This window comes from Pteropus vampyrus, unplaced genomic scaffold, assembly GCF_000151845.1.
Source record: "Pteropus vampyrus isolate Shadow unplaced genomic scaffold, Pvam_2.0 Scaffold343, whole genome shotgun sequence".
Taxonomy (NCBI): Eukaryota; Metazoa; Chordata; class Mammalia; order Chiroptera; family Pteropodidae; genus Pteropus; species Pteropus vampyrus.
Window position 1 is genome coordinate 698,887 of NW_011889124.1, and position 5,926 is coordinate 704,812.

At 68.0% G+C, this 5,926-nt stretch overlaps 1 long non-coding RNA gene across 1 annotated transcript; it reads right to left on the reverse strand.

Moving 5' to 3' along the window:
- Window positions 1-88: 88 nt before the first annotated feature.
- LOC111730957 lies at window positions 89-5,912 on the reverse strand. Its single transcript, XR_002776887.1, has 3 exons — window positions 5,606-5,912; window positions 5,451-5,478; window positions 89-3,085 (listed from the first exon to the last, which is right to left on the reverse strand). It is a non-coding gene; the product is annotated as an uncharacterized LOC111730957 (long non-coding RNA).
- Between the last annotated feature and the right edge of the window lie 14 nt (window positions 5,913-5,926).

The following is a 5,926-nucleotide window of genomic DNA, read 5'->3' on the forward strand; positions in this document are numbered from 1 at the left end:
CCTGAGACCTGGCGGGGTGGAGAGTTGGGGCTCACCTCAAGGTATCTTAGGGGGTCGGGATAAGGCCTGCCGTCCCCACTTGAGGTCAGGAAATCTGAAGCTTTTAGAGCCCAAGGGCGTGGCCCCCCGGGTCCTCACCCCCAGCCCCCCAGCCCGCTGAAGTCCCAGCGGAGCCTTGGAGCTGTGTCCGGGCAGCGTGCCGTAGACTGCCCGCTCGGCCTGGGCGGCGTCACCGCCCGGATCGCCCTGTGACAGCAGGAGCGGGAGCTGCAAGTGGCGCTGGGGAGCTGCGGGGCACAGCTCGGGCCTCTCACGGGGCCCACGTCCCCCACCCCTCACCCCGTCCTGCTGACAGCCGCTGGGCTGTGCCCCAGAGACTCCGGGGGCAGCGGCCCCCAGCAGCAGCGGCCCCCCTAAAACCCGAATCTTGGTTTCGAAGCCCCTTTGCCACTGAAAGTCGCAGTTCCAGGGCGGGGCAGGGAGAGAACAGAGGGGGTGGGTCCCCGTCCGGAGGTGAGGTCGGGCTCAGGGAGCGAGGACGCGCAGGGCCTCGGGAGCCAGCCTGCAGGGGCCCCGAATGGCCGCACCGGGGACAGTCTGAGCTCCAAGTAGATAAGGGTGTGGACAGACTCAACTCAACGAACAGAAGCAGCATCCACGTCCACACTGGCACGAAGCAAGAAACGCACAACGGAAGCTCGATGACAGTCCCAGAGCAGCACCTCGCAAGACACGTTATTAATTACGAGGGGAAAGGGGAGCCTGGTGGTGGGGACCCTGGCAGACGGCCAAACCCAGGACGCCGGGAGAGGGACGGGCGCCGGCCACCCGCGCGGCGGCCAGCTCCACCCCTGCAACAGCCGCCCCCGCCCACGTCACAGAAGAAGCAGCGGGCGGACTCGCCACGATGGCATTCTGCAGAGGGGACCGTCACCTTCGAGAGCGCCGAGGTCACACAAGTCGAAGCCCGCTCTGGAGCGAAGGTGACAACAAAGGGCCCGTGTGCGTCAGAACCGTGGGACGGACCGGGTCTGCGGGGCACAGGGAGTGACGTGTCAGCGGAAGAAACTGCCCCCCAACTCGGCGGCTTCACACGGTAACGGCTTGTGATCCCGCCCCACTCCGGGGTCAGGGCTCAGCCTGGTGGCTCTTCCGTTCCACGCGGCATCAGCTGAGGTCACACGGCAGCTCCCAGCTGCCCAGGATGGGGCTGGGGCTGGTCCGGGGCGCCCCGGTGAGGACAGCCGGGAGGCTCGACTCGGACGGGACAGTCGGGGTGCCCACCGGCGGCCTTGCCAGCACGGCAGCTCTGGGGTCGTCAGATTGCATCTGAGGCAGCTCTGGCCCCAGGGACGAGGGCCTGAGGGGCAGACGGGGGCGCTGCTGGCCTTCTCAGGACCCAGCCTCTCATCTGTCAATCAAGTCATGAGGCAGCCCGGCCTCTCGCTGGGACCAAGCTCCAGGCCGCCATTCACGGAGACGCCGGCCCTCCCCCCGACCTTGCCCTTCTCGGCCGCGGCTCCCCGTAGGACTTCCCGTCCCAGTGTCCGAGGGGTCCTTCACGGCCCGGCTCTGGGCGCCCCTGCCCACCACCTGCCCCTCGCCCTGCGGGTGTCCCAGATGCAGACGGTGGAGGCGCAGAGATGCGGCTTGAGGTCTCGGCGAGCAGACTCGCCGCCACGGCCCACGGCAGCTCCGGCCGAAGAAACGGAACACACCACGCGGGCGAGAGGTTTGAAACGTCAGAAGCCAGAGTGAGAGAAAGTCGAAGAGCCGGCGAGAGGGGTCTGGATGACACGTCCTCCTCCGTGAGGGAGGCCCCGCATGCCGTTCCCGCCTGCTGGGCGGGCAGAGCCGTCCGGAGGGGCCCAGCGCCGCCCGCGCCGGCTCAGACGTGCTCCGGGCCCGCGTCCCAGGGAGTCCCACGGCCTGCACCACGGGCGCCCGAGGCCCACCCCAGCCCGGCCCTCGAGCCCGGACTCTGACGGGCCCCTGTGCACCTGGTTCCCCTGGAGATTGGCAGGTGATCTCGGCAGCAGGATGGGGCCCCCTGGCCCCGCCCCTGACCCCGTCCCCCCGGGGCCTCGGTCACAGGCACACGCGGGCCCGGCTCATCTTTCCCACAGTCTCCGACTTCCTGGCTTTTGGTCTTTGCTCCAAAACCAATCAATTTCTCGCCACCACTGCCTAACAGGCTTTCCTGATGTGGCTGTCAGCATTAAAAACAACCGGCGTCCCTGGCCGGCACCCCCGCCCTGGCCCGTCACAGTCTCCCTGGCCCACCACACGCAGCCACCCGGGGCCCCAGTGGGCACCCAGGCACCGAAGGGGCGTGGCGCCCAGCTGCCCCCAGACACAGCCGCAGTGGACGCTGATGAGAGGACGAGCCGGCCTCGCAGCTCCGCAGCCTCCCGCGGCTGCCGGCCCCGTGTGGCTTTTGGAATAGCACATTCCTTAGAAGGAATGACGGTGCCAGGCTCTGCCGGTGCCTAAACTCCAGTCTCGCGACCACATGGAGGGGCCGGGCCGCGGGCGGAGGTGCCGAGGGCCTGAGGAGGCGCCAAGCTGCTGAGACGTGGCGGCCCGTGTCCTACCCCCACGTGCTGGCGCACACGGGGCTCTGGGCGGCGTGGCCTGGGCACACACAGGCACAGGGATCGCACAGCTTGTGTACATGCCTGTGTGCACACACACGCGCCCGGGGTCACACACGCCTTGCACTCAGGAAGCCGGTGCCAGGCCGAGGACCTGGAGGGCGGGCAGTGGGAAGGGCTTGGGAGGCCAGCTCTGCAGCCCTGGGGGCCCCCAGCCTCTGCCAGCCTTCCGCCCGCCCCGCCCCGGCCTCTGCGGCAGCCCGGCTCTCAGAGCCCAGGCGGGAGGCCAGGAATGGCCCGAGGGGCGGGCCTGCGGCCTGCGGCCCCCGGGTACAGCTTAGCCGCGATTCCCCGGGTCAGCGTATCAGCCCGGCCGCTGGTCCGTCCGCCAGATGGTCGCTTCAGCAGGGAGAGAAAACCCTGACACGCCGTTTCAAACCGATTTCACGGTGGGCCTCCGGAGAGCCCCAGCGAGCTCCTGACAATCCGATCTGTTGTGAATAAATGTGACAAAATTGCCAATTACGGGAGAGGGACTTCAATGTCGGGCTGGCCGTGGCCGTGCACGTGAGGGCCGACCCCGCTGGGAGGCAGCCCAGCGGACAGGTGACCAGGGCTGGGCTGGGCCAGACGCGGCACCAGCAGGCACAGGGAGGAGGTGGCTGTGGCCAGGGCCCCTGCCAGCCCGGGCAGAGGGGACCCGCTGTCCCACAGCCCAGCCCAGGCCACTGCTCTCGGCCCACACGCCCCAGGCCCGGCATTTGGCCCCGTTGTCCTCTGTTGCCTGTAGGGGCTGCCAGGCAGGCAGGCCCTGGGCAGGCCAGTGGCTCCACTGTAAGGGGATGAGGGCACGTGGAGGCCGCACTCATGACCTGGCCCAGACGGCGGCCTCCACTGCCACTCCAGGCCCAGAGTTCCTGACACAGCCCTCCTTCCACTCGTCCCCGGGGGGCCCAGGGAGGGGAAGGCACCTGCCCAGATGCCCAGCAGTGGGAGAGGAGCAGAAGCCAGAAACACGAGTCCCCTGCGCCCCAGGGACAGTCACCCCCAGGACACGACAGGCCCCCGTGACCCCTGCTCGCCTCTGCGATGAGCCAGAAAGTGGGCCCTGCCTGAAGCCAGACCCAGGCCACCCCGCCCCCTTGGAGTTCATACGAGGCTTAGTTTGACTCGGGTATGGTAAGGTGACAGACGGGACCGGGGCCCACACAGGAGTGTGGAGCGTCTACACGTCCCCAGAGGCGGGGGCACGCCCCACCACACAGGGCTGCGGGGAGCCCGGGCAGGCGGGCCGGGGCAGAGGGGCGGCGGGTGGAGCGCGGCCCGAGCCCCCACGGTGGTTTCATGGGAGGAGAGGGGGAGGCGGCGCCCGCAGTGGAGCCGCTGGACTGGGCAGTTCGAGGGACTCGGGGCTGTGGGGTGGCCTCCGGCTGCCCGGCGCGTGGCCCTGGATGCTTCGGGGCCGGGGAGCACTGTCCCGGGAGTGTGGGGCCTGATGGGCGGGGGGTGGGCTCTGCACCGTTGGGTCCGTAGGTGACGGGCGTGCTCACAGGGGGCGTCTGCTGTCTCCAGGATGAGCTCGCCCTGGAAGGCATTCTCTCCCTGGCCGGCAAGGTCCCGAGGCGTCAGCGCATCGGGGGCACAGGAAACAGGAAACATGACAGACACATCTGCCCCCCTGCAGGCCGCAGCTTGCGTCTGCATGACGGGCCCCGCCCGCTCCAGCCCTCTGCACCCCTAGACCTTCCTGCCCCAGCGCCTTTTGTCCCCGCTGCTTCTGGCCTGCCCCTCCCGCTCTGGGGGCAGACATAGAGCGACGTCACTCGTGTGGCTCAGCTCTTCCCAGCATGCTCTGCTGTCCCCCTGTCGCTGGCGATGGGGCTGCAGCTGCACAGACCCCAGGCCTTACACCCCAGGCCTTGGTCCAGTCCAGGCGCTGGGACCGCAGGGGCTGGGTGTCCGCTCGACTCTGCACTGGCCGCACGACCGAGGCTGGGTAGTAGCCGCCGCCCACGTAGTTCCTCTGCGAGACGTGGCTCCTTGTCCGGTGTGTGGAGAGTGACGACTAAATTCGTCACGGTCACCGTGGTCAGCGCCTCCGTCACCGCCGTCTTCACGGCCATCATCGTCAGCTTCGTTACGGGGCCATCGTCATCGCGCGCAGGGTTGTCACCCCCATGTCCTCGCCCCTCCCCCGTTTCCGGGCGCCCTGATAACTAGGACGAGTTCTTCCCATTCTCGGGATCTTGCGGTTCTGGAACAGGGCCTGAGGCCACCTGGAGAGCCTGGACTCTGGACTCGGGGCCTGAACCCCGGTGCAGACTCTGGACAGAGGGCGAGCTGGGGTCTGCAAGGTCCTGGGAACCACGCCCGCAGGGTCACCCACTTCCCAGCCGCATGACTGGACCAGTGACGCGCTGTCTCTGAGGCCCTCCCTTCTGAGACGCACGCTCGGGGTTCACAGGATGTCTGAGGCTTAAAGGAGGTGACAGCCAGAACCCGGGCACAGAGCCGGCACCTCCAACCCATTCTCCTGTTCCTCAAGGCAGCCCCTGGTGCCGTCTGACCGCCCGGATGCCCTGGGTAGCGAGCCCTCCATGACAGCGAGAGCCCCCCGAGCCCGCCCAGAGACAGGGGGCCCACCCTTCCCTCAGGGAAGCCCGGGACCCTGCCCCGGGGGGCTCCGCCTCAGGGCCCTGTGGGCACGGCTGTGGCTCCGCCTGGATGGCACATCCGAGGCGACACCCCCATGAGAAGTGGCTTCCCTCGGCCCCCCACCCCATCACAGGCCCAGAGCCCCTTTGTGGGGGAACATTTGGAAAACACAGAAAAGTGCAAAGGGAAAATAAAACTCACCCGTGATCCCAGCAGCGGGCGATAAACCCTGTTCATTAAGTATTTTAAGTCACCAAAGCCAGAAAAGAGAAGAGCAGGGCCTCCCCTCCTCCCTCCTCTCCCTCCTCCCTCCTCCCTCCTCCCTCCTCCCTCCTCCCCTCCTCTCTGCCTCTCACCTCGCAGTGGAGCTGCCACGCCCCTCGCAGGCTGTCCGGCAGGCTGTCAGGTGCCTGCGTTTCGTGGCACCCTCCCCGTAATGCTCCGTGCCCGCACCCGCATCCTCCGCGTGGTGGCTTGGCGCATCTGCACGTCCCTGCCGGTCCCCTCAGGACCACTACTCACAGCCGCCAGTAGTCCCTCGAGAGTGGGCACCACAGTTATTAAACTGCCCCCCGATCGTTGGGCATTTCGGCTGCGTCCACGTTTTTTGCCGTTGAAAATAGTGTGCATGAGCGCCTGCAGGCCCACACCTCCTGTGCGGGCTTCTGGGGTGGCGC